Source organism: Canis lupus, chromosome 37 (genome assembly GCF_011100685.1).
Source record: "Canis lupus familiaris isolate Mischka breed German Shepherd chromosome 37, alternate assembly UU_Cfam_GSD_1.0, whole genome shotgun sequence".
Classification (NCBI taxonomy): Eukaryota; Metazoa; Chordata; class Mammalia; order Carnivora; family Canidae; genus Canis; species Canis lupus.
The window spans coordinates 22,562,551-22,585,643 of record NC_049258.1 but is presented as its reverse complement, the minus strand read 5'-3'; the positions used below and the strand labels follow the sequence as shown (position 1 = coordinate 22,585,643).

General features: G+C 37.9%; 1 long non-coding RNA gene across 1 annotated transcript in view; it reads left to right on the top strand.

Moving 5' to 3' along the window:
• LOC119867958 overlaps window positions 1–23,093 on the top strand; it is a 42,033-nt gene that overhangs the window by 8,582 nt on the left and 10,358 nt on the right. The window contains exon 2 of the long non-coding RNA XR_005385373.1: window positions 8,974–9,097. This is a non-coding gene — a long non-coding RNA (uncharacterized LOC119867958). The remainder of the gene's footprint in view (window positions 1–8,973; window positions 9,098–23,093) is intronic.

Sequence of the window (23,093 nt, the reverse complement as noted above, 5' to 3'; positions counted from 1 at the left end):
TTAAGGCTCTGACTTTCAATTTGCTTGAATATAGCACTATATACAAATACCTTTCTTTAACTAGTAGGCTGTATCTATGCATTGGGGGAGATTCAATTTTTTTTAACTAACTTTGAAACTCAACTGTGGTCCATCTAAGAGTAATTCAGAGCTCAAGCAATCCTTTTTTTTTTTAAGGTGAGTTTTCTGTAACCCACTGCAACAAACACTGAAGTAATAAAATGTTCTATACATCATAAAAAATCATCCTCTAGCTTTGTTCAGTGGAAACTCATTTAAATCTGATTTACTGTGACTTGGAATTTAAAACTCAGGATGAGATTAATGAGCTGCTTCTGGTTACATCATCTTCATGGATCGTCAAATGGAGCCTAGACTGAAGTCACTTAGGACAGGTCAGTTCTATTCCCTTGTTAAAATAATGAAATGCTTGCTGTTTCCAAGGAACTTACAAGATAACACAACAGATAGATCAAGTGAGGCATGAATTTGGCATTTCTCACCCACTGTTTAGGCCAGCTTGGATGAGTGTTTGGCGTAGTAGAGGAGGCCTATAAGAGCATTTAAGGAGAACCAACATGGAGTGTGCTAAGGTCATGGATATCAGCCTGAGATGCAGAGATACCTTCCTCGTCTCATGCATAAGCGCTGTTTAATACTTCCTTATTACCTTCTTATATTAAAGGTAATTGTGGTTATATTTAACCATAATAGGTTATAAATTAGTGTCTTTGGTAACAATGCACACCTTTCATGTTTACCATTTACATATTTTAAAAATGTCCATAAAGACCGATGTAATATTTCTGACCTTTGTGCTTTGGTTCTATAACAGAAACCAAATTATACCAGAAATGAGATTCACATAAGGTCTTTATCCTTTTATTGACCCTTACAAGAGAGGTCCTACCTCACTGAGTCTGAGAATGGTCTGAAATCACTGGGTCTTCGTGTCCCCGAGATACAAGACACAAGGTACTTAATGTTAACTTGTGATGGATCCTCCATTCTGGCAAGACAGCTCAGATGCCAGAGTTTATTTAATCAGCTTGGTGGTGGTGGTGGTGGTGGGATAATACAATTCAATCCATAACCAATAGTTATTGCTTTATTCTTTTTAGCTTTTTATTTTTTTAATTTTTTTCAGCTTTATCGAGATATTGACATATAACATGTGAGTTTAAGGTGTTCAATTTTGATGATTTGATACATGTATAGATTGTAAAATGAACACCACAGTACAGTTAGTAAACATACTGCTTTATTCTTATTTTCTCCTTCCCTTAACTCAATTTGATAGTTGATGATTTTCTAAAACTGATTCTTCTCATCTAAGTTTTCTTATTATTGGCATAAAATTGTGATATTTTTCCAAATCTCCAATTTAAATGTTAGAGTTTATTTGTTCTTTCTTTGATTTTTCTTGATTGATCTTGCCAAAAGTGTGTTTAGTTAATTCGTTTTCCAAAAAATCGCCTTCAGATATTCTTGATTTTCTTTAGTATTTATTTCCTTTTTGGAAAAAAAAACCCACCTTAAAACAGCTTTATTGTGGTATGCCTGACATAATAAACTGCACATATTTAAAGTGCACAATTTGATAGGTTATGACATCTATCGTCTATCATCTATGACCTATCTATTGATCTATAGATCATCTATGTCTATGCATCTGTGAAACTGTCATCACAATCAAGATAACAAACCTACCCCTAATGTTACTTAAGGCTCCTTGGCAATCCTTCCGTCCTGTCCCATCCCACCATTCCAAGCAGCCACTGATCTGCTCTCTGTCATATTAGAATATAAATGGAATCATACAATATATACCTTTTTTGTCTAGCACATTTCAATGAGCATAATTATTCTGAAGCTCTTCATGTCCTTTATATATCAATAATCCTTTTTATTATGGAGTAGTATCTCATTACACAGATACAGCACAATTTGTTTATTCATTTACTTGTTGATGGACACTTGGGTTATTCTGAGTTTTTGACTATTACAAATAAATCTGGTAAGAACGATTGTGTACAGGTCCTTTTTTTTTTTTTTTAACAGACTTTGTGGGTTTTAGATAACAGCAAAATTGGACAGAAAGCACAGAGTTCCCAGAATAACATTTGTTATAATTGGTGAACTTGCAACATAACAGTATTTTCACCCCAAATCGATAGCTTAAGCACGGGTTCACTCTTGGTGTTGTACATTCTATGGGTTTTGATAAACAAATGATGACATATACCCACCATTATAGCACCAAACACAATAGACTTACAGCCCTAACAATCGTCTCTCCCCAAGCCCTGGGTCACCATTGACCTTTGTACTATCTCTGTGTCATATAGTTGGAATCAAACAGTAGGTAGCTTTTTCAGATGGTTTCTTTCACCTAGTAATATGCAATGAAGTTATCTCTATGTCTTTTTGCCTTTTTTAAAAGTAGGCTCCACCCAGTGTGGAGCCCAATATAGAGCCCAAAATCATGAACCTGAGATCAAGACCCAAGCTGAGATCAAGAGTTGGATATTCAGCCAACGGAGCCACTCAGACACCCCTCCTCCATGTCTTTTTATGGCTTGGTAGCTCATTTGTTTTTAGTGATGCATAATACTCCATTGTTTGGATGTTTTGCAGTTCACTTAACCCCTTTTGCCTACTGAAGGACATCTCGGTTGCTTCCAAGTTTTGACAATTATGAATAAAGCATCTATAAACATCACGTGCAGACTTTTGTATGGACTTTTTGAAAACTTGTGGGTTTTCAAGTCATTTTGGTAAATACCAAGGAGTGATTGTTGGATCATATATAAGAGTATGTTTAATTTTTTTAAACTGCTAGACTTTCTTCCAAAGTGGCTGTACCATTTTGCATTCCCACCAGCAACAAATGAGAGTTCTTGTTGCTCCACATTGTCACCACATTGGTGTTGTCAGTGATTTGGATTTGAACCATTCTAATAGGTATGTAGTGGTCTTTTTGTGGACATTTTTTTCCCTTTCAGATGAATACCTAGAATTAGAATGCCTGGATTATACGACAGGTTGTTTTTTTGTTTGTTTGTTTGTTTTTGTTTTGTTTTGTTTTGTTTTGTTTTCAGATTTTTAAGAAACTTCCAAAATGTTTTCCAAAATGGTTTTTTTTTTTTTTTCCAAAATGGTTTTATCATTTATATCCCCACCAAGTGTATGGAAGTTCCAGTTACTTCACTCCCTTGCTAACACTTGGTTTGGTCAGCCTTTCTAAGTTTAGCTTTTCTAATAGGCATGTAGTAGCACTTCATTGTGGTTTTAAAATGCATTTTCCTAATACTCATGATGTCAAGCATCTTGCCATGTTATCTGCCATCCATATATTATATTTGGTGAAGTATCTGTTCAAATTTGGTGAAGTGCTGCCCCACTGGGATTTTGAATGGAATTTTGTTGAATCAGTACATCAATGTGGAGAGGATTAATATCATAAAAATACTGAGTCTCTTAATCCTTGATCACATCTCTACTCATTTAGATCTTTAATTTCTCGCAGTAATGTGTTTTAGTTGTCATGGTGTAGATCTTGCACATCTTGTTAGACTTCTCTCTAAGTAGTTTATATTTTTGATGCTAATATAAATAGGATTATTTTTAAACTTCAATTTCTGATTGTTTGTTCCTAACATATGGAAATGCAATTGATTTAATATATTGTTCTGTTGTTTTGTTTGCTTTCCTCTCTCCTGCTGGATTGCTCATAAATTATTTTCTTTATCATTACTATTATTTTTTAAATCTGCTGTTTGGAAACTATGGAGTCTATTTCAATGTTTGAATTAGTTTCTACTCTTTTGCTTTTAGTATCTATACTTTTGGGCTTTAATGTTGCTTTCTAGAAGCCTGCTGTTTGTCAGTTAAATTAGTTTTCCTTTGTAAATAATCTGGTTTTTTTCCCCCTTTGTGATAGCTTTAAATATATATGTTTTTTATTTTGAATACTTTTTTGGAATACTTTTAAGTTCAACTTTTCTGTCTAGGTATAGAATCAGCAATACTTATCCTGGTATATAACATGCATTATTTTTTGTTGTTTTGGTTTTTTTCTTTCTAAGATTTTATTTATTTATTCCCAGAGAGAGAGAGAGAGAGAGAGAGAGAAAGAGAGGCAGAGACACAGGCAGAGGGAGAAGCAGGCTCTATGCAGGGAGTCTGTCGTGGGACTCAATCCCGGGACTCCAGGATCACACCCTGGGCCGAAGGCAGGCACTAAACCGCTGAGCCCCCCGGGGCTGCCCTATAACATGCATTTTGAATCTGAGGATGCATGAGTTTAGGTACAGTCCCATCTCATATCTTCTCGTAGGGCTCTCTGCTATTTCCTGTACTCTCTTCCTGTAGAATTTCTGTGAGAAGTCATACTCTGTGTTGTGGTTCATAATTCTCATCTTATTCTTTCATGCTTCATTCCTGGTGAATTCCTCAGGACAGCCTTCCAACTCACAAACTCTTTACCCATGTTTAGACCTATTGTCTTGTCTACTGGGTTGTTTTAAATCCTAATAACTATGCTTTTCATTTTCAAGATTTCTAATTGGCTCTTTTTCTCATCCACCTATTATTGTCCTATTTCTGCCTGTTTTGTTTCATGATTTCTTATAGTTTTATAATTTTTGCTAATAATTTATCATTTTGAAGAATCTAAGCACACTCATTTTCAGATCTTTCTCTCCTTTCCCCACTATTTTAATCCTACCTGGCTTGAATTAATCCCCCAGTAGTTGATTTTGTTGGCTTGTCCTTCTCAGTATTTTAGTTCTTTGTGTATTTGAGCATTTTGATTTGTAAGCTTTTCTCATATTACCAGTTCTTTCTCTTCTCATGCCAGCCCCACTACCTTCTTCCTGCTCAGGAGTTTTGTGCCTGCTTTCTCGTGGTCTTCTAGGACTGTTTAATCTAGAACTAGTCTAGGGGATATTTAAGATTTGGTCACCTAGCCAGATGTCTGGCCTGTTTGCTAGGCTGTATTTGCGTGTGTGCAAAAGGAAACACCAAAGCATAATCTTAAGATGTTATGTTGACTGAAATTGTGTTTTTATGTGCAAAATAAGTGACCACTTCAAAGGGAACTCTTTTGGAGAGGTCATGGTATAAATATTTTCAGAATCAAGTAAATATTTACAAGCATAAATGAATGTTTTCCAAAATTCTATGAAAGTAATTTTATTTTCCTCATACACTATCTCCTGAGATTTTCATATTTTCATTTACCTCTGTAAGAACAAGATTTTCCATCTCATTCTTGGTTATTTTGTTTTAAAAACCATGGAATAGAGACCTTATTTATTTCGAGGCAATACTCAAACTCATGGTATTCAGTGATGTGTAGGGCAGCCTAGTGAGAAGGCCAATTTCAAGTATGTCAGAAGTTCACTAGTCTTTATCTTGTGAAAATTTCAATTGGAGGATGAGACTGAGGAGGGAAATGGGGATTAAAGGTTCTTTCTTTCTTTTTCTTTCTTTCTTTCTTTCTTTCTTTCTTTCTTTCTTTCTTCTCTTTACTTCTCTCCTTTCTCTCCTTTCTTTCTCTTCTTTCTTTCTTTCTTTCTTTCTTTCTTTTTCTTTCTTTCTTCTTTCTTTCTTTCTTTCTTTCTTTCTTTCTTTCTTTCTTTCTTTCTTTCTTTCTTTCTTTCTTCTTTCTTTCTTCTTTCCTTCCTTCCTTCTTTTTTAAAAGAGAGAGCAGGGGAAGGGCAGAAGCAGAGAAAGAGAAAGAATCCCAAGCAGGCTCCACACCCAGCATGGAGCCTCAAGTGGGGGCTCTGTCTCATGACCCTGAGATCATGAACTGAGCCCAAACCCAAACCCTGAGATCATGAACTGAGCCAATTCAGATGGCCAACCAAATGAGCTACCCAGGTACCTCAGTTTTGAATATTTCTTATTTCCCCAGTCCTCCTAGAATTAAAGCCAGTATCTGACAGACATACCAACAGAGATCTGAAATGGCAGCTCTTTATAGGAAAAATAGCATATGGGGGTATTTAGATGTCAGATGCATGATGGTAGAATTACCTGTAAGGGAGGAGGGGCAGGCCTATTTTTAATTCAGTTGTTTCCTTAGAAAAGCAAACTGCCAGGAATCCAATACTGTGTCCCTGACTGGAGAGTTCAGGGTATTTTTCATTGATTCTACAGCTGGAAAACTCCCAAGTGTGGGCTTAGGGCCACTGAAATGAACAATTATACCTAGAGTTTGATTGATCTTGCTCAACAATAAATCCCTTTGGAAAAGAAAAATAGAATTGACACTGCTTGCTAAACCACCCAATGCTAGATCCAAAGAAATACAGAAATTTGATTTTTTAACACTTTCATCTGAAATTAAGCCTCTTGGGTGATACAACTGAAAACAACATTTCTTTACAGTGAAAATGTGCTTGGCAGCCCCTCAATATACAAAGTTCAACTTTAGGACAAAGAAAAAGAAACATTCATTATGTAATCAGGTCAAATTGTTGGTTACTGAAAAGAATTCCCGGTTTAAACCTCATCTATTATATGAAGTAGATATTAGGTCTTTGATTTTGCCATTGCCAGTTTAATCGCAGCAGTTCTTTATTCTAAATATTTTGACCTTGGGGACGCCTGGGAGGCTCAGCGTTTGAGTGTCTGCCTTCAGCCCAAGGCATCATCCCGGGGACCCGGGATCGAGTCCTACATCAGGCTCCCCACCAGGAGCCTGCTTCCCCCTCTACCTGTGTCTCTCATGGATAAATAAATAAAATCTTTAAAACAAACAAACAAACAAACAAACAAACAAACAAACAAATATTTTGACCTTGGAGAACTTTCCCCATGGCTTCTTATTTATTTAGATATTGTTATGTATTCACACCATGGCATCAGTGAGTGCAGGATGGATCCCTCTTTACTGTTCACAGGACTTGACAATAAATACGTGAAACTGGTGTTATAAATCAGAAATAAAGTAGTAGTTTTCTAAACTCCCGGGTAAAGAGGGACAGGAGCGGGAGGTGAAGATGGAGCAGAGATCCCTCCAAATTGCGATCTAGGTGATGAGGAAGTGGATGTGGGGATGCCATTCTTTCCTGTCTCTCTTCTCTTTCTCCATTTAACTCAACCTTTGTCAACCTCAAGACACACACCGCCAGTCTCTCCACCTAAAGCAGAGGCACAGACTGACCTCATGTTTGTTGAGTATGACAAGTTTTGAAAACTTAAACCACACGATGAAACAATCAGAAACTTCATCTAAAAATTCAGATTTTTGACTTCTCATGAAAAATGAGATCATCTGGCTACTCCATGTTCATAGCCCATCAAGGAAACAATTGGCAACTTTTCGGTAGTGGCAAAAATTCTCTACTCAGGCAAGGTTCCAACTTTGATTGCTTCCCTCATTATATTAATAGCTGGGTTCTTCAGCTGGTAATTCAGGGTGCACAGCATATCATTTCCTGCATTTTTATTTATTCATCCAGCAAATATTTATTAAGAATCTCTAAGATCTGAAGGTACAGTAGTGAACAGACATAGCCCTTGCCCCTCATAGTGCTCATATTCTGGTAAGAAGAGGCAGATAATAAAAAATAAAATTTATTATAAAATATTAGGTGAAAAGTATTATAAAGAGGGACACCTGGGTGACTCAGCAGTTAAACGTCTGCCTTCAGCTCAGGGCATGATCCTGGAGTCCTGGGATCGAGTCCCATATCAGGCTCCCTGCATGGAGCCTACATTATAGAACTGTGTATATTCTTGTACTGTAGGTTAAAAACTCAATGGTTATGGGGTTTTACTCCTCTCCAAGGTTTTTTACTAAAATAAACATATGGAAGTGGGATAGTCAGTCATTATACTGCTAGCATTTTGTTCCCCACCTAGAATTTTGTGATTAGTGTCACCTACTTTCTATCTGGTTTCAGCCCATGAACAGACATTGCAGACCCCATCAACACATTCATGTGAACATTCAAGCAGCAACAGGGCCAGACAGCTTTCATCGATATGTGAAGATTTGAGCTTATTCCCAAAGGAACAAAAGGCAGAATAACATGCTCTATTTCATTTTTGTTTCCATTGGCCTGTTATGACTCTGTTTCAGAGAAACATATAAAGTAAATCAGCTCAAAGATAAAGACGGCATAATGTGCTTTTCAGTCACGAGAACTATCTTGGATTTATGCAATTACTTTTTCTCTCAGTGTGTCATACCGATGTTCAAACGATACCATGAATAGGCACCATTTCCCTGTTCACCAGTGCCATCCAGTCATCCAGTAAATAATAATCTAAATTCTGATTTTTCTTATTTAAACACACAAAAGTACATGTTTTCTGTGTTCTGTTATGTATACTTAAATCCACTGTGGTGAACTTGATGCTCTTGTACACTTTGGCCACTGATTTAAATATGAACTGATGATAAAAGTGATTAAGAGGAAGTGGGTTAGCCTCATTAGCTTTCTCTAACTTTTTCTTTTGTTTACTATTCTCTTCATTTCTGAAAACACCTGAGTCTAGTCATTTCTTGATCACATATTCGTTAGTGTCTGATTTGCATTCTTGGAGCCCGAGGACTGTGTCCTCTTCCACCCAGCAAAATGTACCTGAACACGGGAAATGTTCAGGAAATGTATATTAAATGAGAGATTAAGGAACTCCTTCATTTATTAGATTTGGGGTTTGATATCATAAATGTTGTGTTCACTGATTCTGTCACACTTTATTCTCATTGTATATTTTAGGGTTTGCATTTTAGAAAATGAATCAGAAATCTATAAGCAAAGAGAAAAGAGACATACCTTAACCTCCCTCCCATCACCGGGAGCATTCCGTGCTCTCCAGTGGGTCTCATTGTTAATGTAAAGAACTCAGCCCTTCATGTCACTTAGTTTTTATGGTGTCCCTTGAATCATATGATGTGTTAAGATTTATAGGGCAATGCTCTGATCTCTGAAACTTGCTATCTCATTGCAGAAGCAGTAGTCACACATGTGGAGCAACTGGAGAATGCTGGAATGTGGAGTATAGAGTGTGTGATATTGGCAGTAAGTTCTATGAAAGATGAGGAAGAGGATGTTGGTATTGGCTTCCTGGAAGGGTGAGTGAGGATGGACATGGGTTTTGTGGAATGGAAGGGATTTTGGTGAACAGGGAGGAGGGCAGAGACATTCCAATGGTCAGAAACAATCTACATAATGAAGAGTTACTCTCAGGGTAAGGAAATGACCCAGACAGTGTTCTTCAAACTTTTAATTCTTTCAGAATTACATAGACTTAAATCTTAAACTGGACCAGACTAGGGGAAAAAGTGTAGGCCCTTTTGACTTGCATTATTTATTAGTGGTCAAAAAGAGTGAAAATAGGGTAAAAATTGTCCTGAATACAGGGGGGAAAAAAGAAATAAGACAGCCAATTTATTAAAATGGCATAAGTATGTGAAACAGATGGAGAAAATGTGAACCTCCACATACTTATCAATAGTGCTTCTCCCATGAGAGGAAAGTTAGGATACAAGAGAACGGTGAAGGTAAGTAGACCTTTCTGGAAGTTTTTCCATATGTAGAATAAGGATACTACTATTTCATTGTTTCATATTTGGGTTTTATCCTGGAATGCTAAATAATATTTCATGAAACAGAATATCCTCTAATGAACAACATAGCACTAATTTTTTAGGATTATAATATTACAGAATATAATAAAATGTGGACTTTTTCTTACCCCTTTGTCACAGGGCCTAGAGAATCACTTAAATACATGAGAGCTTTAGAAAAATTCCGGTACTCTAGATGAGGCTACGATTCCAGTAATGGCACTATTATTTGAGTTAGGTCCATCAGCCTGTTTTTCCTCTCACTCCTTACAGAAGTTGATAACACTACAGAACCTGGAGTTTTCAGAAGTGAGAATCCAGGAGGGGGAGAAAGCATGGAGAGTAGAGAATGTGGAGGGCACCAGGGCAGGACACTGGGCAGTCAGAGGGCAGTACGATGGCGCTGGTCATTTTTGGTTATAGGTTCCAACATATGGGTAAGGCTTGTGGAACGGAGCCTGGGAGAGACAAAAATATGTTCCTACTTCATAATTTGGTTTAGAGTGGGATCGATTCCAGTAAAGTTAGAAAAAATGGTTAATGAATGAGAACTTGAGTAGGAGGTAGCACAAACCATTCCAATATACCTATATACCTGTATACTCCAGTATACCCGATCCAGTGGTACCTGTCCCTGGATCCCTCAGTTTGAGAACTGGAGGGAGAGGGAGATAGGCAAGTGAAGAAAGGTTGGCTTCTTGGTTTTTGCTATTAATCTTATCATTTTTCTGGATTCAGTCAGTAGTGGATACAGATAATCCAAAAATAAATCCAGGCATGTAAAGAAGGGGAAGCAAGTGTAATATGGGCAGCAGCTAAAGAGTGGTCAGACACTAGCATGCCAGTCTGCAGAGCAAAGCAGGGCTGAAGCTCAGAGTCTGCTGGTTGTTGGCCTTGGACGTTTGCTCGGGATGGGAGCCTGAGCCAAAAATCTTCTAGGCAGACCATCCTGCCAATCTCCCACTGCCATGGTTTTATATTTATTTCTCTGGCTTACTTATAGTTTGGATATAGTAAAAAGTTTACAATAAATCATGTAGCATAAGATGAAAACAAGTCACATAAAGGCCATACATTCTTCAGGACTGGCATTTTATAAGAAGGAAGACTTGCATTTTGAATTGCTTATCATCTGTCTCCATCTGTGTGGTCTCACTGACACCTCGGACTTGGTAAGGTCACAAGTAAATGCATTGTTTTCTTCCTATGGCAGTTCTTCCTACAAGGTTCTCTGTTTCTTTTTGTGATACCATCAACTCCTCTTTCCATTCCAAGAATGGAGGTGCTATTTCACTTCACTCTTATTATCTCTGCACCACTTTCAATCAGTTTCCAAGTCCTACTGGAATACAAGTCCGCCTTACTACATCTCGTACGCTGCTCCTTCCTATTGGCTCCACATCCTGAAGCTGGATGATTCTTCCAAAGGCATGGTTTGAATTGTGTCAATCCTCTGCCTACTTCCCTGTTTGAAGTTTTGTCATGGTCTCCATTGACTATGAGTCCATTTACACTTCCTCTTTATCTTTATGCGCTATTCTTGACATATATTTGACTTCTACAAATACTATAAACCTATAAATATATCATCATTTTCTTTAAATATTTAATTGACATTTCAGAAATTAAATTTAAAAAGAGAAATCTTGGGCAGCCCGGGTGGCTCAGCGGTTTAGCGCCGCCTTCAGCCCAGGGTGTGATCCTGGAGACCCGGGATCGAGTCCCACGTCAGGCTCCCTGCATGGAGCCTGCTTCTCCCTCTACCTGTGTCTCTGCCTCTCTCTCTCTCTCTCTCTCTGTGTATCTCTCAAGAATAAATAAATAAAATCTTAAAAAAAAAGAGAGAAATCTTTTATATATACATCTATATTTTTAACTATCTTTAGTGTCTTCATTCCTTTCTGCAGATCCAAATTTCTACCTCGTGTCATTCTTCTTTAATCTGAATATTTTCTTTTAGCATATCCTGTAGTGTTGGCTTGCTTGTGACAAGTTGTCTCAGTTTTTGTTCATCCAAGAATGTTTTTATTTAAACTTAATTTTGGAAAGATATTTCACTGATAATAGACTTAAAAGATAACTTTTTTTGTCTTCTGATAGCCATTATTTTTTGATGAAAAGTCAGCTAATATTTTTATCTTTGTTCCCAGGTATGTCGTGTGTCCTTTTTTTCTCCTCTCAGTTAAGATATTTTTTCCTTAACTTTGTTGGGCTTAGTTGTATGTTCTGCTTTAGTTCACTGAGCTTTCTGGATCTGTGGGTTGCTGTTTTTGAATCAAATTTGGAAAAACTTTGTCATATGTTTATTCAAATTGTTCTTCCCTATTTCTATCCCTCCACAACTTTAGTTCTTTCTTGGACACAAATTATATGATTTTTAGATCACTGGGTACTGTCCCCACAGATTGCTGAAGCTTCCTTCATTATTTTGCAAGTTTTTCCTCTCTGTGTTTCAGATTGAATGATCTTGTTGACCTGTCTTCAACTTTAGTGTTCTCTTCTTCTGTTGTGTTCACTCAGCTGCCAATCATGTCTAATGAAGTTTTTTAATTAAGATATTGTATTATTCATTTTTGTTCATTTTGTCCTTTCCTATGGCTTTAATATCTCCTAATCTCTTCACCAATTATATTTAATTTTTCATGTAGGTCCCCCTTCCTTAGCATATTTTTCACAGTCATTTTGATATCCTTCTCATCTAATTTCAAAATCTGCATCATCTGTGACTTTTAACTAATTTTCCTTTTGACTCCAGATCACTTTGTTTTTGGTTTATTTTTGCCTAATATTTTTTATTATATATTGAACATAGTGATTGAAACATTGTAGAGAATGTTAATTCTGTCATTTTCCTCTGGAAAGTGTTGAATTTTGTTCCACTCAGGAATTAAATTATTGGCATATCATCTTGAACAAGTGTTGATTTACCCCTAAGTCCTGGAACATAGTCTTTACTCCTAAGGCATTGCTCTTCTGGAAATTATTGATGGGTTGAAATTTTTACTAGGCTTCTCTAATTTTAAACTCTGACTCTCCTACATTGGGCAGCTGCTATAATCTTTTCTTATTTCTTTCATCATTTTAGGTAGTTTTTCTTTGCTGAGTTCCTTGGAGTCTCACTTCTCATGTGAACAGTTCAGCAGTCAGGATTAAGTCAAGGATTAGTCAAAGATTAATAGAAGTTTATATGCAGTTTTTGAGGTTCCCTCTTATAACTTCTTTCTCTCTAGGATTTCACTCCTTCATTTCTAGCCACTCTAGTAGTCCCAAACTCTCTTATCTTCTGATTCCTATAATAAGATTATGGTTTTGCTTCCAGCTTGATGGGGCTGGGGGCTTCCTCCAGTGGGAAAACCCCGGATGGATCTCAATTAGTGTGGGTCCTTTTTCATCAAGGATCAAATCACTTCCAGTTTCTGCCTGTTTTTGATTACTGTCCAGTGTTTTTAAACAGTTGTTTTCCATTTTTTGATCAGAGTTTATAATTGTTATCTTTGGAAAGGTTAGGTAAATATAAGATACTCAGCCAATTGGATAAAACCAGAACCTCTCTATAAACTATGAATGAATTCAAAATTCCACATCTGGCTTTTAAGACCGTTGTCAGGCTGCTGCAACAAATATACCAGAGACTGGGTGGCTTAAACAACAAGTACTTATTTCTCACAATTCTGGAGGCTAGAAGTCTGAGATCAGGTTGACAATGTGATTTGTTCTTATGAGACTCTGCTTCCTGCCTCGCAGACAGCTACCTTCTCTCTGTATCCTCACGTGGCAGAAATAGTGAGGGGGGAGGCAAGTTCTCTTCTGTCTCCTTTTCTAAGGGCACAAATCTCATCATAAGGGCTTCACTCTCATGACCCAATTACTTCCCAGTGACCCCATCTCCAAATAACACCACTTTGGGAATTAGGGTCTCAATATTTGAATTTTGGGGGAACACATTCAGTTCATAGCATTAACCTTCCTTTTTTACTTTATCTTCTACTTCTCCCCATTATTGATGCTCAACTGCTGCCAATTTGACATACTTAGTGTTCTTTCAAACTTTGTATCTGTGCCTCTGCTTATCTTGCCCCCTCTCTTCTTCTAACTCAACATGTCCAAAGCTACAGTCAGAATTCTTGTGAATTAATAGCAACACCACTCCTCCTCTTCTCTGATAGACTCAGGGGTCAGGCAGAGATTAAATGATCACTTTCAGCATTGACAAAGATACTTGAAGAAAGATGCTTTAAGGATCTCTCACTGCATGGCAGAAAATAGACCAGAATGTAAGACTCATCTAGATGGGCTCTAGCCAAAGGGAAATCAGGAGAGGCTAAGTCGAGCATGCTCAGTTTCTGCTCTTAAACTCACTATTTAATTCTCGTGGGAGGACTAATGAGTGAGGACAGAGAGCAGGAGTGTTCCTGTAGCTGGAGTTCCTCCACGTGGAAACATGAAGAAAGGAGAATAAACGGCCTCTCCATCCCAGCTCCCCTGAATGTTAACCAGGACTCAATTCTCAGTCCTCCTTTTTTGCAAATCACCTTCTGTGCCCTTCTACCTGGATGTAGTCTCTCCTGCTGTGAATGCTCATTTTACCTTCTCTGAACTTTTTCAGTAGCATTTATTCTATCTTGTAAGTATAGCAATTTATCTATTTCACTGTGACCTCGCCTCTTTCCTAGAATCTTCTTAAAATGGGGCTATTTATTACTATTCATGCTCTCATATTTCCCAATTATTAACACGGTAACTGACAAATGGTAAGCTCTCCATGAGTATTTATAGAATGAGTAAGTGAAATGAACCATATTAAAACAAAACAAAACAAAAAACAAACCAAAACCACAGGTAGCTTACACCAAATAAACTCAGGCAAAGAAGGATCTAGTAATTTAAAGCAGAATAGGCCAAGCCATCATGGAAATAAAAGAATACATTTCTGTTTAAAGTAGCTAATTGCTTCTCACTGGAGAAGGTGGTAATGACATCATCAGCACCAATATTGCTTGAGACCATTATCTTCTATTCCACAATATGAGAGGTGTTCTAACAGGTGTGCTTGGAATTGAACTCATGGGACATCTAACAGCAGCTTCTTGGAGCCTCAGCCAGCCTCTCTAGAGGTTTTAAACATTTTAAATTACATAAGAAATTAGAATGAGGGAAATGAATGGATTAAAATGGGGAATTGGGATTCCTCTTGAAGGTTAATTTGAGACTCTTTCTTGACTGTGTTCATTAAATTCTTAATTCAGAAATAATTATTCATTTTTACCTTTATCCTTAGGTACTACTATCAAGGAATATACTGAGAAGAAAGTTCTGAATCAAAAAGTAATTTTTACATTTCCCCTGGACAGAATTGTGTCTTTTTAATATTTTTAGAAATTATAAATATTAGATATAATTTTTTTGTATTAGGTTAGGGAAATGTTCCGGCCCAAAGGATGGCTTACGATTTTCCTTTTTCTTTTTGTATCCTAAAGTTAAGTATATAGATGAGCAAAATAAGAAAAAAATACTCTCACCATTAGCAATAAGCAATGTTAACGTTTTGATATCTAGCCTTTCATCCTTTTTCTATGTATACATGTGTATATCTAGCTATGAATCTACATATATACAAATTTAGGAAAATCATAGCATATACCCTTTATTTTTTTTGCATATACTCTTTAGTTAATAAACTTTTATGATGGTTTTAGATTTACAGAAAAATTGAGGGAGTTGTGAAGATAATACAGATTTATATATAACGCATACCAGTTTTCCTATTACATTAATATGATACTAATGCCACATAGCTAATGAACCAATACTGACACATTGTTATTATTGATACCAATACTAATATGCAATTACTAACTGAAGCCTATGATTTATTCATACTTCTTTAGTTTTACCTAATATTCTTTTTCTGTTATACTACATTACATTTAGTTGTCATTTTCCTTAGGCTCCTCAGAATGTAACTATTTTGTAGACTTCTGCATTCTTGATGACCTTGATAATTTTGAGGAGTACAGTTTTCAGGTGTTTTGTATAATGTCCTTTCCTTATGATTTGTCTGAGGTTTTTCTCCTAAAGTTATGGATTTGGGGAAAAGAGAACTGTAGAAGTAAAATGGCTATCCTCACCACTTCATATCAAGGGCATATACAGTCAATATGACTCATCACTGTCCATGGTGACCTTGATACTGTGGCTCAGATTGTCTATTCTTTCCATAGTAAAATTATTTTTTCAGTGTGCAAAGGTTCTAATTTCTCCACATTCCCACCCACACTTGTCTTTAATGGGGTTGTTTTCTGATTGTTGAGCTTTGTGAGGTCTTATCCAATATGTGATATTTTGGGTATTTTATCTTTTTACCCTCTTAACAGCATATGCTCTTTTAGCTTGCTTTTTTTTTCACACAATAATATGTCATTAACATCTTTCCATATTTTTCTTCTGTAATGTCACCTTTTAATGGAGATAAATTACTACATTATATGAATGTACGATACAATGTATTTGTCGGACAAATATTTAGATGGGTTTCAGTTTTTTATTTTTAGACAAAAAGAAGGGAGTAGTGGATAGCCTTGTAACTAAATATTCTCTTAATATTTACTTATGATAAATTTCTTTAAGTTAAAATTCTATACTCAAAGGTATCAACATTTTAGAGACCTTTGCTGGGACAGATTCCATTTTTTTCCTGATCTTACATCCTTACAAATCATTTCATTTCCTCTTTAGGTCAGAGTCAGAGATAGGACAGGAGTGCGTTTTGAAGTATCATATGCTTTGATAACTAGTATATTAAACACACATAGATCTGAGACCTCAGAAGCATTCAGCCTCAAGGGCAATCTTCATTCTAGCCTTTCCAAAAATGTTTTCATTTGTTCAGTTTACATTATATACCTTAATTTAGGCCTCAAGTCCTCTAGAAAACCTACCTACTGATCCTCCCATCTTGGCAATGGCTCAAAGGGAAGGTGTTCAATGAAGCAATCTGGATGGTGTGTGTCCAGTTCCTCAGATTTTGGAGTTATTTGGGATTCCTGGAGGGAATGGTCAGGCCCCTTTGTTTCAACATTGCTATCCTTCCTTTCTCAACCTGAGTTAATGTCCCTCCACTGCAATCCCATGGCATCCAATCTTAGCATGCACTTTCCAATGTTTCTGCTCTCTAGGAGATTTTAAATGTCTTGAGCTGAACTGCCTAAAAATCTTATTTTTGTATTTTAAAAATAGAGTAAATAGAAACAAATGTTTTGAAAACTTCATAACATTCCCTAAAAGTTGTTTCAAAGTGGGCTTGGGTATCCCTCTCTGCAGTGAAAGAATCACTGAGGCTTTAGCTTTGTTGCTACACATCCAGTGGGGTCTATAAACTTCTACTTGTGGCAGCATGGACTCAGACTCTGAGTAGCAAAGGGAGGAAGCTGTAGCAGGAACTGGGCTCACTGGCCTCTTATTTTAACGTTTTAGATGTGGCTTTGTGCTGCCAGACACTGCTGCTAACCTTTGGCCTACAGTAGTCTTGACAAATATGGAGGCTGTTAGTCAAAGGAACTCGGTCTCCCCAAGAACGTGTTGAGACACATTTAACTCAGAGCCATGTCAGTTGAAGCAGATCTTGTGCTTTAACAAGTACCTTGGATCTTTGGGAGAATAAACTAGTCATAGCTTTACAGGCCTTTTAGGGAAAGCTACTGCTGTGCTGTGTGTTCTTGGCACTTGGGAATGCGTAGCACTGCTGGATGCCAAGAATATAAACAGCCAGAACAATATGTTCAGCGTTTAGGAAATACAGCTGGATCTAGCAAATGTATATGACAGGACTCACTCTGTGGCCAAAGAAATTTCCTCTGCACATTTTATTTTCCTAAGTAATGCTGAACTGGAGGTCCTAATAACACACCATGCAAGCCCCGCACAATTTTGGATATATGCTAGTTGAGGGGCATCCATATTGACTTCATTTATGTTTCTCTTGTGTCTTTCACTAGATTCTAGACATCTTAAGGTAAAGGCTCGTGTCTGAACTTCTCTGGAAATCCTGCCACTCCACAAGTAATGCCATGAACTCAAATAAATTGTTAGTAGGATAGAGCAAATGCTGTGACCAAACAAGCAATAGTTATCAATTTAAGGATTAAAACTGACCTAACCTTTGGAACCCAAGTTCTCTCTTCCCTGCCTCCTCCCCTACCCACTCTTTCCCTTAAGTACACGTGGCCTAGGAACACACTTCCAAAGCTTGAAATTAGTACTTTTATCCAGGAAATTTTTAGGACATAATTAAATTACGTTATAAGAACATACATAGGTCATTTGTAATCTTTTAATCTGGATGAAAACTAATGTTCTGGGACAGGTGTTGTTGCTACTCTTAAGAATGCATTTTCATTTTCTCTATCCCTCGTGCATCCTGCCTGAGATTTTGGAGCTCCTGTATCAAGAGAGATATAGAATAGGGGGACAAAAAGACTAAGCAGGATAATGTTCCCTTCTTCCTCTCCATCTTTCAGCTCTTGTTACTAGTGGGAGAGGAAGGAAGTTAATCAAAATTAGAATTACTTTGCACTGTTTATAAAGCATGTGTTCCTTCCGTGGCACTTTATGTATGTCATCTTACTTAATTCCATGACAATTTAACAAAGTAGATGTTATTATTCCCGTTTTACAGACAGAAAAACTAAAGGGCTAAAAGACTAAGTAGCTTGTTCAAAGCCATAGAGTGACAGATCAGTATTTGAACCTAGCACTATCTGATGGTATAGAGCCTATCAGGTTGTACCCCTACCTGTATCCTGCTGAGTCCTTTTGCCAAGCAACTAGGGTGAACTGTTGTCAGGTGAGCAGGAAATCTTGGTTATGGCTGCAGGCCATGATCACAGGCAAGCATTAAGGAGGGATGACAAATGAATAATGCTTTTATTTTTTAATTTTTAAAAAGATTTTATGTATTTATTTGGCGGAGAGAGTGAGAGAGCATAAGCAGGGGGAGCAGCAGAGGGAGAGGGAGAAGCAGGCCCTGAGGTCATGACTGGAGCCAAAGGCAGACACTTAACCGACTGAGCCACCCAGGTGCCCCTGAATAACGCTTTTAAAAAGTATCTACTTGGAGCATTTGGGTGACTCGGTCAGTTAAGTATCTGACTTTTGATTTTGGCTCAGGTCATGATCTCAGGGTTGTAAGATCAAGTCCCAAGTTGGGCTCTGCACTGGACGTGAAACCTGCTTAAGATTCTCTCTCCCTTTACCCCTCCCCTGCTCCCTCTCTAAAAAAAAAAAAAAAAAAGTATCTACCGAAATTTTTCACACACAGGGCTGAACAACTTGTTGTTCAGAATTAGTTCCTCTTTCATACCATTTCCACATCACTTTCTATCAATATCACAGTAATCACTATCTTTGAAAGGACACTACAACAATGCAAGGAGGTGGCTGAGGAAAGAGCAGGAAATGGTACAAAGAGAAATGGGAAATACAATGTGATGAATCTTTTCTTCTGCAAATATAATTACCTTATCCTGGGTAACAGGATAGCCAGACTGATTTAATGGATCATTTGGATTCTGTCTCACTGTTCTCAATCCTAAATCTGTTTTCTGGGTTTTTGTACATGGGTGGGGAAGGGAAGATCCAGTTAAATCTTTGTTACATTCTCATCATGGAAAAAACATTGTGGACGTAGCAAAGACTTATTCAGAACAAATTTTATTCCTGGACATTGTCTTTCTTCCAAGGCGTCTTTTCCAAAGTACCACTAACATATGTAGACCACTATATTGCATCATCCATTAATCCGTTAACCACCATTTATGGGGTGCCTCCAATGCATCAGATGCTGGGGACATAAAAACAAACAACACACTCCATGCCCTCAAAGGGATCATGTTTAGTAGGGAAGAGAGACAACCGAACAAATAATCACTACATAAAAGTTCAATAATCAACGGCTATGCAAAGTATGATGAGCACATCCGGCACATATAACTGTCTTCCAGGCAGAAAAATTTCTTATGCTTTCCATTAGAAAGCAAATTTCTCTTGTTAAGAAAAATAGGTTGCTATCCCTCAGATTATTAACCCCAAATTAATCAGTCTCTGATTGTTGTTGCCTTGTAGCTAGAAAGGCTTTAACTCTCCATTACTGAAATCTACTGACATATAGCCAAACCCAATATAATACAATCCTTGGGGGAAATACCACATTTCTCTGGGCATGCAATTGAGAAAACACCATACTTAGAAGCTATGTCATTTTCATTGCATAACAATTTGGGGAAATCACATCAGGCACATATTTAGAAGGTATCCCATGGTAACCATGAGAAGTTGCTTTGGTCTCACATAGCTGAACATAAAAATTAATCCCAGCTTATCAGATGTCTGGAAGGAACAGGAAAAGTGAAAGTTATCATATCTTCTTTGCATTATTAAATTAAACAGCTCTCTGGGCTTATATGAGCTCTTAGGAAGCAAAAAAAACTTTTGTTCCATACTTGGTCTCATGGTTGTAGTAGGTTCTTCATGTTTGATTTTTTTTTCTGAGCTTTTCTGGAATGCATCTTGCTCATGCTTAGGGGACTATGGTTCAGTGGAGGCCCCCCTGAACAGGCAATCTAAGGGCCCTCTCTGCCTTTTAATTTCTTCTGTCTCTGCCTTTCTGTAAAATAAATACTGCAGTCAGTGATTCTGTTTCTTCACTCAAGTGGATTCTCTGTACCCAGGCTTCCTGCAGTTTTGATGAGGATTCACTGAGTAATGGGACAAGTGAGTTTGCTGAGGAGGGGTTCTGGTATGACTTTGTGCAGCCTCCCCCTGAGACCACATCCATTATCTGTTTTCATTCACCAATGTGCCCACTTCATTTATAAGTGAAGGAGGGAAGAATTGGTTTGGAGGCACAATATGAGGGGAGAAAGGAAGTAGGGCACGGGGAGGAGGACATAGCAACTGATCTCTTTCTGGCATTTTATACCGAATCGGTGTACTGGCAGTTAGGATATCTGGGAGCCAAAAAGTGATGTACCCCTTTAATTAGATACTTGGGAGTATGGGTGGAGTGGAGGTCAGAAACACAGGCAGGACTTCAAGAAGCTGTGGCCAGTGCTATTCCAGGGGGGGAGTGATAAACTGGGAAACAGAGTTGGGTGGAGGCCACAATTTTTTTCCATGGTGAGTGATATCTTAAAGAGCCTTCTAGCACCCACAAACTGACTGCCTTGGAATCATCTCCTCATAGGCTCCTTGGAGAGGCAGATGTGAGGAGACTTTGTGGTCAGTAGACAAGAGGGATTAGAACATGGGGGAAACTGGGTGGTCACAACTGTGTTGTTAGACTGGTTTGTGAACCCACATGAGGCACATTGGGGGGGCTTTGAGGGATAATTACAGTCACTCTGAAGAGGTCTTTATTCATTCTGTACTGGAATTTATGTACATTCTCTCAATTTGAAGTGTTGGTTTAACAAAATATAAACATTATGTTGGCTGAATACATTGTGTTGGGCAGGTGAAATTTAGTCTCAGCCATCAGTTCATTACTTCTCCATAACTCATTAGAATTTCCTAGAGTTTCCAGTTTTTTGGTATGCATCCTTCATGTACCACCAAATTATTTGTCAGATCATGTGGTGGAGACAGCTATAACACCAATATCTTTCTTCCTTTGCATCAAGCCACTCTCTTTCACCATACACAAAGATAAACTCAAAATGGATGAAAGATCTAAATGTGAGACAAGATTCCATCAAAATCCTAGAGAAGAACACAGGCAACACCCTTTTTGAACTCGGCCATAGTAACTTCTTGCAAGATACATCCACGAAGGCAAAAGAAACAAAAGCAAAAATGAACTACTGGGACTTCATCAAGATAAGAAGCTTTTGCACAGCAAAGAATACAGTCAACAAAACTCAAAGACAACCTACAGAATGGGAGAAGATATTTGCAAATGACATATCAGATAAAGGGCTAGTTTCCAAGATCTATAAAGAACTTATTAAACTCAACACCAAAGAAACAAACAATCCAATCATGAAATGGGCAAAAGACATGAACAGAAATCTCACAGAGGAAGACATAGACATGGCCAACATGCATATGAGAAAATGCTCTGCATCACTTGCCATCAGGGAAATACAAATCAAAACTACAATGAGATACCACCTCACACCAGTGAGAATGGGGAAAATTAACAAGGCAGGAAACAACAAATGTTGGAGAGGATGCGGAGAAAAGGGAACCCTCTTACACTGTTGGTGGGAATGTGAACTGGTGCAGCCACTCTGGAAAACTGTGTGGAGGTTCCTCAAACAGTTAAAAGTATACCTGCCCTACGACCCAGCAATTGCACTGTTGGGGATTTACCCCAAAGATACAAATGCAATGAAACGCCGGGACACCTGCACCCCGATGTTTCTAGCAGCAATGGCCACGATAGCCAAACTGTGGAAGGAGCCTCGGTGTCCAACGAAAGATGAATGGATAAAGAAGATGTGGTTTATGTATACAATGGAATATTACTCAGCTATTAGAAATGACAAATACCCACCATTTGCTTCAACGTGGATGGAACTGGAGGGTATTATGCTGAGTGAAGTAAGTCAGTCGGAGAAGGACAAACATTATATGTTCTCATTCATTTGGGGAATATAAATAATAGTGAAAGGGAAAATAAGGGAAGGGAGAAGAAATGTGTGGGAAATATCAGAAAGGGAGACAGAACGTAAAGACTGCTAACTCTGGGAAACGAACTAGGGGTGGTAGAAGGGGAGGAGGGCGGGGGGTGGGAGTGAATGGGCGACGGGCACTGGGTGTTATTCTGTATGTTAGTAAATTGAACACCAATAAAAAAAAAAATAAAAGGGTTAAAAAAAAAAAAAAAAAAAAACTAGAGTTGTATGTGTGATGGCAATGATGCCAGGTAAGAGGCTAAGTTTTCCAACCTCTCTTGTTGCCAAGAATAGATAGGTGATAATATATTGGCCAGTGAGATATAAGAAAATTATCCTGAGAAGCTATCTTTAGAAGTTGCTGACTTGGGATGCCTGGGAGGTACAGTCTGTTAAGTATCAGACTCTTGGTTTCAGCTCAGGTCATGATCTTAGGATCGTGAGATAGAGCCAGCTTTGGGCTCTGCACTCAGTGTGGAGTCAGCTTGAGATTCTTTCTCTCTCTCTCTGTCCCTTGTGCTCATGCTCTGTCTCTCTCTAAAATAAATAAAATAGGGCACTTGGGTGGCTCAGCAGTTGAGCATATGCCTTTGGCTCAGGTTGTGATCCCGGGGTGCTGGGATTGAGTCCTGCATCGGGCTCCCCATGCTCCCCAGAGCCTGCTTCTCCCTCTACCTCTATCCCTGCCTCTCTCTCTGTATCTCTCATGAATAAATAAATAAAAATAAAAATTAATTAATTAATTAAATCTTTTTTTTTTAATTGCTGATTCAGCTGGGAGGATGTTTGTTCCTCTCTTCCTCCTCCTCCTCCTTCCAGACAATGACTGC